Here is an 11,535-nt window from a genome sequence, read left to right on the forward strand (position 1 = left end):
CCATTCTGACTAAAGAGATCACACACATCCTGTCTTTCTGCTATGCAGGAAGACAGATCTGTGTGTTTGCCCAGTCACACAGTTCCCCACACAGATAGAACACACAGTGAGGGAATACATTTAATCCCTTCCCTGCCAGTGTCATTAGTACAATAAAATTGCATTTTTGTAATAATGTCACTGGTTCCCCCCAAAAAGTGTAAAATATGTCAGTTAGGTCTCCGATCTGTCCACCCCAATGTCGCAGTCCCGCTAAAAATTACTGATCGCCGCCATTACTAGTAAAAAAAAATATAATAATAAAAAAAAGCCATAAATCTATTCCCAATTTTTTCGACACAATAACTTTTGCGCAAACTTATTAATATACACTTATTGTCATTTTCTTTTACCAAAAATATGTAGAAGAATACATATTGGCCTAAGCTGATAAATACATTTTTTTTGACTAGTGGTGGGGTAGGACTTTGGCTACCTACCCCCCAAATTTGGGGTCTCTGTGACCCCAGGTCTCTGACCTATGACCCTCAAAGCTTGATCATTTTTATTTTTTATTTTTTTATGTTCATAGCAGGTGAGGCTCTGCCTCACCAGCCTTCCCTGATTGCACGTCCCTGCAGTGGAATATATACCATTTTCAGTAAGAGCAAAAAGTATTTGATCCCCTGCTGATTTTGTACGTTTGCTCACTGACAAAGAAATAATCAGTCTATAATTTTATTGGTAGGTTTATTTTAACAGTGAGAAAAAGAATAACAACAAAAATATCCAGAAAAACGCATTTCAAAAAAGTTATACATTTGATTTGCATTTTAATGAGTGAAATAAGTATTTGATCCCCTATTAATCAGCAAGATTTCTGGCTCCCAGGTGTCTTCTTAACCACTTAAGACCCGGACCTTAATGCAGGTAAAGGACCTGGCCAGTTTTTGCGATTCGGCACTGCGTCGCTTTAACTGACAATTGCGCGATGTAGTTCCCAAACAAAATTAGCGTCCTTTTTTTACCACAAATAGAGCTTTCTTTTGGTGGTATTTGATCACCTCTGCGTTTTTTTTTTTTGCGCTATAAACAAAAATAGAGCGACAATTTTGAAAAAAATTCTATATTTTTTACTTTTTGCTATAATAAATATCCCCCAAAAAGATATAAAAAAACATATTTTTTTCCTCAGTTTAGGCCGATATGTATTCTTCTATCTATTTTTGGTAAAAAAAAATCGCAATAAGCGTTTATTGATTGATTTGCGCAAAATTTATAGCGTTTACAAAATAGGAGATAGTTTTATTGCATTTTTATAAAAAAATGTTTTTACTACTAATGGCGGTGATCAGCGATTTTGTTCGTGACTGCGACATTATGGCGGACACATCGGACAATTTTGACACATTTTTGGGACCATTGTAATCTTCACAGCAAAAAATGCTATAAAAATGCATTGTTTACTGTGAAAATGACAGTGCAGTTTAGGAGTTAACCACTAGGCAGCGCTGTAGGGGTTATGTGTGACCTCATATGTTTTTCTAACTGTAACTATATCAGGGAACACACGATCAATGAAGCTGCCACTGTGAAGAACGGGGAAGCTGTGTTTACACACAGCTCTCCCCGTTCTTCTGCTCCTGTGACTGATCGCCGGACTCCAGTGGCGATCAGGTCCACGGGTCCCGCGGCCACGGAGATTCGGACCGGGTCGTGGGCATGTGCCGCGGCTGGGCACTTAAAGAGGACGTACAGGTACGTGCTTTTGCCCAGCCGTGCCATTCTGCCGACGTATATCTGCAGGAGGCGGTCCTTAAGTAGCTAAAGGGAGTGCTCCTAATCTCAGCTTGTTACCTGTCTGGAAGACACCTGTCCACAGAAGCAAACAGATTCCAATCTCGCCATCATGGCCAAGACCAAAGAGCTGCCCAAGGATGTCCAGGACAAGATTGTAGACAAGGCTAGAATGGGGTACAAGACTATCGCCAAGCAGCTTGGTGAGAGTGTGACAACAGTTCGTGCCATTATGTGCAAATAGAAGAAACACAAAATAACTGTCAATCACCCTCGGTCTGGGGCTCCATGCAAGATCTCCCCTCGTGGCATTTCAATGATCATGAGAACCGTGAGGAATCAGCCAAGAACTACACGGGAGAATCTTATCAATGACAATGACACACTACGCTGTGAAGAACTGAAATTCTGCAGCGCCCGCAAGGTCCCCCTGCTAAAGAAAGCACATGTACAGGCCCATCTGAAGTTTGCTAATGAACATCTGAATGATTCAGAGGAGAACTGGGTGAAAGTGTTGTGGTCAGATGAGACCAAAATCAAGCTCTTTGGCATAAATTCAACTCACCATGTTTGGAGGAGGAAGAATGCTGCATATGGCCCCAAGAACACCATCCCCACCGTCGAACATGGGGGTGGAAACATTATGCTTTGGGATGTTTTTCTGCTAAGGGGACAGGGCAACTTTGCCACATTAAAGGGACGATGAACGGGGCCATGTACCGTCAAATCTTGCGTGAGAACCTCCTTCCCTCAGCCAGGGCATTGAAAATGGGTCATGGATGGGAATTCCAGCATGACAAGGACCCAAAACACACGGCCAAGGCAACAAAGGAGTGGCTCAAGAAATAGCACTTTAAGGTCCTGGAGTGTCCTAGCCAGTCTACAGACCTTAATCCCATAGAAAATAATGTGGAGGGAGCTGAAGGTTTGAGTTACCAAACGGCCACCCCCGAAACCTTAATGACTTGGAAAGGATCTTCAATGGAGTGGGATAAAATCCCTCCTGAGATGTGTGCAAACCTGGTGGCCAACTACAAGAAACGTCTGACCTCTGTGATTACCAACAAGGATTTTGCCACCAAGTACTAAGTCATGTTATGCGAAGGGGTCAAATATTTATTTCACTCATTAACCACTTAAAGCGGGGGTTCACCCTGTTAAAAAAAAAAAAAAAGTTTTTTTTTATTAGACCATTAAATTCGGCATCGTAGCGCGAGCTACGGTATGCCGGTCTTACATTTTTTATGCCCGTACTCACTGCGGTATCGCTGATTGAAGAATCCGGGGAATGGGCGTTCCTATGGTGAGAGAAGGTGATTGACGGCCGGCCCTGGCACGTCACGCTTCTCCGGAAATAGCCGAAATAGGCTTGGCTATTCACGGCGCCTGCGCATAGCCTGTGCGCAGGCGTCGTGAATAGCCGAGACCTACTCCGGCTGTCTTCGGGGAGCGTGACGTGCCAGAGCCGGCCGTCAATCATCCTCCCTCTCCATAGGCACGCCCATTCCCCGCGGGAGTCGATTTCTTCAATCAGCGATACCACAGTGAGTACGGGGATTAAAAATTTAAGACCGGCATACCGTAGCTCGCGCTACGATGCCGAATTTAATGGTCTAATGATGGAAAGGAGGGTGAACTACCGCTTTAAGGATCGGAAGGATTTGCCCCCTTAATGACCAGCCCATTTTTTGCGATACGGCACTGCATCGCTTTAACTGACAATTGCCCAGTCATGCGATGCTGTACCCAAACAAAATTGTCTATTTTTTTCCCAGAAATAGAGATTTCTTTTGGAGGTATTTGATCACCTCTGTGGTTTATATTTTTTGCGCTATAATCAAACAAAGAGCAACAATTTTGAAAAAAAAAAAAACTTTTTGCTATAATATATATCCCAAAAAAATATAAAAAAAACAAATGTATTCATTGGTTTTGGCCGATATATATTTTTATACATATTTTTAGCAGGACTGCAACATTGCAGCGGACAAATCTGACCCCAAATGACACTTTTTGGGGACCAGTGACATCATTACATTAATCAGTGCTATAAAAATGCACTGATCAATGTAAAAATGACACTGGCAAGGAAGGGGTTAACACTAGGGGGCGATCAAGGAGTTAACTGTGTTCCCTCAGCATGTTCTAACTGTAGGGAACTGGGGCATGACAGAGATCACTAATCCCGATCACTGGGAACAGTAGATCTCTGTCATGTCATTTGTCAGAATGGGGATCCACTTTGTTTACAAAGGCAGATCCCCATTCTGCCTCTCTTCGCCGCGATCGCGGGTCGCTGGCGGACATCGAGTCTGCCTGACCCGCTGGCACGCTCCCACAGCGTGCAACTGCGCCTGTACGAGCTGACGTACAATGACGGCGATTCACGCAGAAGAGCCAACCTGCCAAAGTACAACTCAAATCAATCTATAACTTTTTTTAAATGCGTTTTTCTGGATTTTTTGTTGTTGTTGTTAATCTGTCTCTCACTGTTAACATATACCTACCATTAAAATTATAGATGGATCATTTCTTTGTCAGTGGGCAAACGTATAAAATCAGCAGGGGATCACATACTTTTTCCCCATAGGCCTCGTACACACGGCCGAGGAACTCGACGTGCCAAACACATCGAGTTCCTCGGCCAGTTCAGCACTGAAGCCGCCGAGGAGCTCGGCGGGACGAGAGCTCCCATAGAACAACGAGGAAATAGAGAACATGTTCTCTATTTCCTCGTCGAGCTCCTCGTCGGCTTCCTCGGCCGAAAGTGTACACACGACCAGTTTCCTCGGCAGAATTCAGCCAGAAACTCGGTCGGAAGCTGAATTCTGCCGAGGAAACTGGTCGTGTGTACGGGGCCTCAGAGTCGGTTCACACTGGGGCGACACGACTTCCAGCGCGACTTTCAGAGGTGACTCCGACACGACTTGAGCATGAACCACAGGGCGATCTGGGGCGATTTACAACACGACTTGAAGTCGTCTCCAGGACAGGAGACTTTCCAGTGGCCAATCAAACAACAATCAGCTCTAGGGGAGGGAGGGGGAGGGAGGGGGAGGGAGAGGTTTGCCTGTGAGAAATGTATGTTATCTTCCTGGAAAGTCGCTTCAGTTAAGACAGTGATCAGACTTGGATCAGACTTGGAGGTGACTTCCATTGAAATCAATGGGTACAAATCGCGATTGAAGTAGTCGGATTGAAGTAGTACAGGAACTTCTTTTGAAGTCGGAGCGACTCGAGTCGTGTGTATTAACACCGCTCCCATTCACTTGCATTGTTTTTCTCGACAGCGCGACTTGGGACGACTTAAGGCGACTTCAAGTCGGATCCCAAGTCGCCCCAGTGTGAACCGGCTCTCACTGTATCCATGTGTGCTTTGTACAGTACATACTGTACATTTAAATTAAATACAAGCTTGCTCATAGTTCTAAAACTAGTCCTGACAGTGCCAATATAAGGAAGTCAATGGCTATCAGAACCATATAGTTGATCCATTAGAAATAATGTAAAAGTAAGTAGGAATCCTAGGAAGAATAATTTGATAGGGAATCTGATGGATTATTTCATTTTATATGGCTCCCTTTACTTGAAACACATATAGTATCCCACCCTAAAGCCTAATTCTGTTTGTGTGTTCACTTACTTTCTCCTGCACTAATGAGTTGAGAACAGAATTAAGAGAGGTAAGAGCTGAGCGTATGTCTAAGCAAACATTTTTTTGAACAGAGTGGGGAAGGATTAGAACCCCAGTCAGGTTTGATGCTGGATTCACACCTATGCATTTTTAGTGCTTTTTGCATTTTGCAGATTTGCATTCTCTTGGTGCAGCAAGAAAAGCTAGAACCCCTGCCAAATTTTAATTTCTGTCTGTGTCCCTGTTGCAGATTTTCTATCACTTGCTGTCTAACCTCTTTAACCACTTTCCAACCGCCGCACGCAGATGTTCATCAACACAATGGCACTGGGAGGCAAATGGGCGTACCTGTACGTCCCTTTAAATTAGTCGCCCAGCGGGTGCGCACACCGCCGGGGACACGCACCCACCGTGTGCCTCGTGAGTGTGCTTGCGGGTCCCGGGAACTCGATGTTCCCGGGCGGCCCGCGATTGCAGTCGGCAAAAGCAGAGCAGGGAGATGCCTTTGTAAACAAGGCATTCCCCTATTCTGCCTAGTGACATGTCACTGATGGCTGTCCCCCCGTGATCGGGAATGGTCATCAGTGACATGTTACTTGTAGCCACGCCCCCTAACACTAAAAATCACTCCCTAGTACTGACTTAACCCCTTCAGCGCCACCTAGTGGTTAACCCCTTCACTGCCAGTGTCATTTTTACAGTAATCAGTGCATTTTTATGGTCCCAAAAAATGTGTCATAAGTGTCCGATGTGTCCCCCATAAAGTCACAGTCACAATCTAAATCACGATCGCAGATCGCCGCCATTACTAGTAAAACAAAAATATTAATAAAAATGGCATAAGACTATCCTTTATTTTGTAGATACTATAACTTTTGCGCAAACCAATCTATAAATGCGATTTTACCAAAAATATGTAGAACAATACGTATCGTAAACATTTTTATATATATTTTTTGGGGATATTTATTATAGCAAAAAGTAAAAAAAAATGTTTTTTTTTTCAAAATTGTCGCTCTATTTTTGTTCATAGCGCAAAAATAAAAACCGCAGAGGTGATCAAATACCACCAAAAAAAAGCTCTATTTGTGGGAAAAAAAAGGACTTCAATTTTGCTTGGGAGCCACGTCGCACGACCGCGCAATTGTCAGTTAAAGTGACGCAGTGCCAAATCACAAAAAGTGGCCTGGTCTTTGGCCAGCGAAATGGTCTGGGGCTGCAGCGGTTAACAAAGCAGATAGCAGTAAAGCCCAACAGACTTTCTAATCTCCAACTGTATGAAAACCTGAACATTTTTTTTTGTCTTGATGTATACTTTAGGTGCTGCATCATAAACAGGCTTGAATTGTTTTGAAGCAATACCTTTATTGTTATTATTAAGAGACTATTCGTATGTATATGTGAGATGAACTCAAATATACGTAGCGTGGTGCCCATTGCCTTAAATGTGTGAATGTTGCTACTTGCAGCCTTTGTATACAGTACCTATTTTGCTCTGGACTTTGTATGTTTTATTTCTTCTGCTCAATAAAATGCTTTTGTTTGAGACAAAAAAACAAAAACAGGCTTGAATTACAGTGGGTGACTGCGATATTGTGTCAATCTCGCTCCCTTTCTCGGCGAGATTGAGCACCTACGAGCCCCATCGCGGGAGCCAGCGCCGAGCTGGCTTGCCGCGATAGAGACAAAGCCGTCATAGAAGCGACGGGAGATCCGACTTGGATTCCCGCCAATTCTACACGTGTGCGGCGTTTGTTATGAATCCTGAAGGGGAAGTTCCCTGCCGGATTTTAAATAAAAATCCGGCATGGGTTCCCCCCTCAGGAGCATACCGGGCCCTTAGGTCTGGTATGGGTTGTAAGGAGAGCCCCCCTACGCCAAAAAAACGGCGTAGGGGGTCCCCCTACAATCCATACCAGACCCGTATCCAAAGCACGCTACCTGGCCGGCCAGGAAAGGAGTGGGGACGAGCGAGCGCCCCCCCCTCCTGAGCCGTACCAGGCTGCATGCCCTCAACATGGGGGGGTTGGGTGCTCTGGGGCAGGGGGGCGCACTGCGGGGCCCCCCCACCCCAGAGCACCCTGTCCCCATGTTGATGATCACAGGGCCCCTTCCCGACAACCCTGGCCGTTGGTTGTCGGGGTATGCGGGCGGGAGGCTTATCGGAATCTGGGAGCCCCCTTTAATAAGGGGGCCCCCAGATACCGGCCCCCCCACCCTAAGTGAATGAGTATGGGGTACATCGTACCCCTACCCATTCACCTGCAAGAAAAGTGGTATAAACACAAATAAAAAAACACAGGGTATTAAAATATTTTATTAGTCTGCTCCAGGGGCCGCCCCCTGTCTTCTTTAGCTCTTTTTACCAGGGGGGGGCTTCTTCTTTGACGTCTTCGGGTGGGGGCCGCTCTTCTTCGCCGCCGTCCGGTTCTCTTCCACCGCCGGGGGGGGTCGCTTTTATAAAAGCGCCCACCCCCCGGCAGGTTTCCTCCGACGTTTTCGGCGGGGGATGGTGTGCTTCTCAGGGGGGGGCTTCTTCTTCCGCTATCCGGGGGGTCTTCTCCGCTATCCGGGGGGTCTTCTCCACTCTCCAGGGGTCTTCTGCTATGTTCGCCGCTCTCCGCTGTTGACTCGGCGCACCCCGGTTCTTCCTCCCGCTGTCCGGTGCCTTCTCCTTCAGCGCTGAACGTCTTCATCTTCTTCCGTGCTGTGACGTCATCTTCTTCTTCTCCCGATGTTGACACGCCGTCTCTTCTCGCTGCAATGACAGGTGCGCGGCTTGCATCGGACCTATATAGGCCTCACAATCCCATCATGCTCTGTACCTACCCACGTGGGTAGGTATCACATGGGTAGGTACCGGAGCATGATGGGACTGTGAGGCCTATATAGGTCCGATGCAAGCCGCGCACCTGTCATTGCAGCGAGAAGAGACGGCGTGTCAACATCGGGAGAAGAAGAAGATGACGTCGAAGAAGAGCGCCCCCCACCCGAAGACGTCAAAGAAGAAGCCCCCCCTGGTAAAAAGAGCTAAAGAAGACAGGGGGCGGCCTCTGGAGCAGGCTAATAAAATATTTTAATACCCTGTGTTTTTTTATTTGTGTTTATACCACTTTTCTTGCAGGTGAATGGGTAGGGGTACGATGTACCCCATACTCATTCACTTAGGGTGGGGGGCCGGTATCTGGGGGCCCCCTTGTTAAAGGGGGCTCCCAGATTCCGATAAGCCTCCCGCCCGCATACCCTGACAACCAACGGCCAGGGTTGTCGGGAAGGGGCCCTGTCCTCATCAACATGGGGACAGGGTGCTCTGGGGTGGGGGGGCCCCGCAGTGCGCCCCCCTGCCCCAGAGCACCCAACCCCCCCATGTTGAGGGCATGCAGCCTGGTACGGCTCAGGAGGGGGGGCGCTCGCTCGTCCCCACTCCTTTCCTGGCTGGCCGGGTAGCGTGCTTTGGATACGGGTCTGGTATGGATTGTACGGGGACCCCCTACGCCGTTTTTTCGGCGTAGGGGGGCTCTCCTTACAACCCATACCAGACCTAAGGGCCCGGTATGCTCCTGAGGGGGGAACCCATGCCGGATTTTTATTTAAAATCCGGCGGGGACTTCCCCCTCAGGATTCATAACAAACGCCGCACACGTGTAGAATTGGCGGGAATCCAAGTCGGATCTCCCGTCGCTTCTATGACGCGCTTGCTGGGATGTGCTTTTACTATTCCAGTGAGTGCGAGATGTCGGCACCCTGTCGCCGAGAATCAGCGCGATGCCGTCGTGCTAAAAACACATTCTCGGCGGCAGGTACTGTAAGAGAATTAAGAGATTTTATTTTCCATTGAGTTCAGAATTTTGTCCTTTTTGACTATAGCTCTTAACAGATTGTGTTTTCATTTATGAACTATAGCTCCACTTTAACCCAAACTGATTAATTAAATGCCATTTTGTAACATAACAGCTGAAACATAATACATTTTATTTTGAAGATAAATCCACACTGTTGCTTTTTATTTATACATTTTTTTTTTTGCTTTGTCCTTTTAAATGTATATTGAAATCTTTAGAAAATACACACAGCGAAAAGCGTAAATTAGGGCACTAGATGGGAGATTCTGGAATCTTGGAGCACAAATGTACCTACAGACAAAGAATAACAGATTCATGTACCTGTCAACCTGAACATTCTCTATGCATTAACCCAGGCCTAAACAATTGAACAATTGAAGCAGAACATCCCCATGGAAACAGTGCTTGTATATTAGACTATGAAAAAGAACTGAAGAGACATGGCTGCCAAGCTGTGACAATATATAGATATATACATCGTATATAAATTAATTTATTTATTTTTTAAATAACTATACTTATCGGTAAGCTGTTTTTGCAATCAATGAGGGACATTGAAGAGGCTTTCTAGTCTATGCCTGTTATGATGTCATCACCCTAAATTTTTGCATATCTACCTGTTACACCTAAATTTACATAAACTGTTTAAACTGTGCTGTCATTTGGTAAACTAGTCCATTAAAGGTGCAGTCAGAAGATTCCAATTCCCCTTACGAAGCTACAGAAACTCCAAAAATACGGTATGCTCATTTTTGAATACACTGTATTTAAACTGTTATTGCATCTAACAGAACAAATATGTGTTTATCATAAAAAATGAATGAATAGTAACAATTGTTAGAATCCAACAGTAAGGACAGTTAATCTGTAACTACACCTGTTTGGATAACAGTATATTACCTATATTACCATTTTGTATTGTAAGGCTACTATGCAAAGCAGATAGCAGTATTGAGCTGAGAGTCCCCAGGCATATTATGTTTATTTCTAGCTTGTTGTAGCTTTGTCTCCCAGCATTCCAGAACAGCTCCTTATGATCTGTAGCCAGAAACGCATGCTGGTGCTTGTAGTTCAACATGTATTGTAAGCTTGTGTGTGTGTGTGATTTTGATAGCCCTGATCCCACTATGTATAGAACAGATCCCAGAGAAACACATGGAGCTTTTACTCACCGGTCTGAGCCGGGCATCTCATCTCCACGGTGCACACACAGGAGCCTCGCTCTCCTGGGGACAGGTGCTCGCTGGTACCTTATGGCTTCGACACAGATGTGTCATGCGTTGCAGCAGTAATTGTTATTCAAATAAGGCCTCCCTCAGCCACCAATCAAAATGCTCTGCTACTTATACATCCAGCAAAAGAGCTGCTTCTGGATGCAGCGTGGTACCCAGTCATGTGATGAGGAGCACATCATACGCAGCTATAGTGCTTTCTTTACCAGAGATCTGGCCCTTCAGTGCATTCCAGGGCAGAGCTTTTCAAGGCAGTAGCATTTATGCAGTTGAAAACAGATTGTATATTCAGTGCATTGTCAGGGACGTAACTCAAAAATCCCAGTCGGCTTTGTGTTAAAGAGGCATCCGGCATTCATGTGTCGAAGAGATTAGTCTGGAGATTACACATATAAAAAAACATTTTCTTTAATGTGTTTAAACATCATATAATCTTTAGGAGGCTAAACTGATTTTTTCACAACAGATGTGTCACAACACTGGGCGAAGTTGAATCACAAATAAAACAATAATGTTATAGAGGTATTTATTAATCAAGAGCTTGATTTCAATGTTTACTGATAATACCAGATTATGCTGGGAAATAACTTCAGCATAGGACGTAGCATCATTACAGGAATTGGGGGGGGGGGGGGGGGGGGGTAAGCAGTTACATGGCAGATTAGGTTCAATATTGAGAAATTAAAAGGTATGCATTTGTGTGCCAAAAATACACATGCAAATTACACATTAGAAGGGGCTTACCTAGAAGAATTAGTGATGGAAAAGTATCAGGGGGGTACTTGTAGATCACAGACTTATGCCGCGTACACACCATCACTTTATGTGATGAAAAAAAATTAAATTTTTTGTGAAGTAAAAAACAACGTTTTTGAAACTTCAATTTTCAAAAACGACGTTGCCAACACACCATCGTTTTTTCACAATGCTCTAGCAAAGCGAGGTTACGTTCAGCACTTTTTTCCATTGAAGCTTGTTTCATAACTAGCTTCTGGGCATGCGCAGGTTTAAAAACGTCGTTTTTGCTACACACAGTGATTTTTTGTGAAAC

The 11,535-nt window shown here is 45.1% G+C and overlaps 1 protein-coding gene across 1 annotated transcript in view; it reads right to left on the bottom strand.

The window, feature by feature from the left end:
• Positions 1-10,678, bottom strand: part of PLAAT1 (phospholipase A and acyltransferase 1) — a 30,067-nt gene extending 19,389 nt beyond the window's left edge. Inside the window, exon 1 of the mRNA XM_040349538.1 lies at positions 10,425-10,678. The gene's annotated coding sequence lies outside the window, so the exon portion shown is untranslated. The remainder of the gene's footprint in view (positions 1-10,424) is intronic.
• Between the last annotated feature and the right edge of the window lie 857 nt (positions 10,679-11,535).

This window comes from Rana temporaria, chromosome 4, assembly GCF_905171775.1.
Source record: "Rana temporaria chromosome 4, aRanTem1.1, whole genome shotgun sequence".
NCBI classification, from domain to species: Eukaryota; Metazoa; Chordata; class Amphibia; order Anura; family Ranidae; genus Rana; species Rana temporaria.